The following is a 788-nucleotide window of genomic DNA, read 5'->3' as shown; positions in this document are numbered from 1 at the left end:
TAAACAAGACTCATATACTATCTTCCAAAAGAATTATTTTGTAAAACTGATGCCTTGGGTATGGAAAAAGATAATATGGTAAAAACCATATTTTTCTTTCTGGGACATTAAAGTTCTAAATCTATCTATTCAAGCTGCTTTGAAATACATACCTTGCTTATGAATCACTGTCTGCCATAGGAGTGAGTAAGGACAACCCTCAAATTAATAAGTAGAGAAAAATATGGAAAAATTAACTCATACTATATTTGATGACATATATACTAAAATTGAAATGATACATAGATTAGCATTGTCCTTGCACAGAGATGACATGCAAACTTGTAAAGTGTTCCATATTGTTGTTGCAAGAAGAATTAACAGGGCTACTTTAAGCTAAGACAATCCGCACAAGTACAAAAATTCTACATAAAGATAGCACAAATCCCCATCACAACAATCTCTCTCAATGTCAATGGACTAAATGTGCCAATTCAGAGGCACAGAATGGGAAGATGAATTATAAAACTGAACCCAACATTCTGCTGCCTGAAGAAACACTTCTGAACAATCAAAGCAACCATGGGCTCAAATTCAAAGGCTGGAAAACAATTCTTCAAGAAAGAAAAGAACACCTCCACAAAGCTGGAGTGGCCATACTAGTATCAGACCACATGGACTTCAGGCTATAGGTTATAAGAGACAGTGAAGGTCATTTCTTCATGATCATGGGATCTGTACATCAGAAAAAACTTACCCTCCTCAATGTAGATTCTCCTCATGACAGACCAGCAAAATATTTAAAAACA

At 35.0% G+C, this 788-nt stretch overlaps 1 pseudogene; it reads left to right on the top strand.

Moving 5' to 3' along the window:
* Positions 1–244: 244 nt before the first annotated feature.
* LOC130033745 (uncharacterized) lies at positions 245–343 on the top strand (annotated as a pseudogene).
* Positions 344–788: the final 445 nt, after the last annotated feature.

The sequence above is a fragment of the Sorex fumeus genome, unplaced genomic scaffold (genome assembly GCF_029834395.1).
Source record: "Sorex fumeus unplaced genomic scaffold, SorFum_2.1 ptg000054l, whole genome shotgun sequence".
NCBI lineage: Eukaryota > Metazoa > Chordata > Mammalia > Eulipotyphla > Soricidae > Sorex > Sorex fumeus.
The sequence above is the reverse complement of the archived record's forward strand: the minus strand, read 5'-3'. Positions and strand labels throughout refer to the sequence as shown.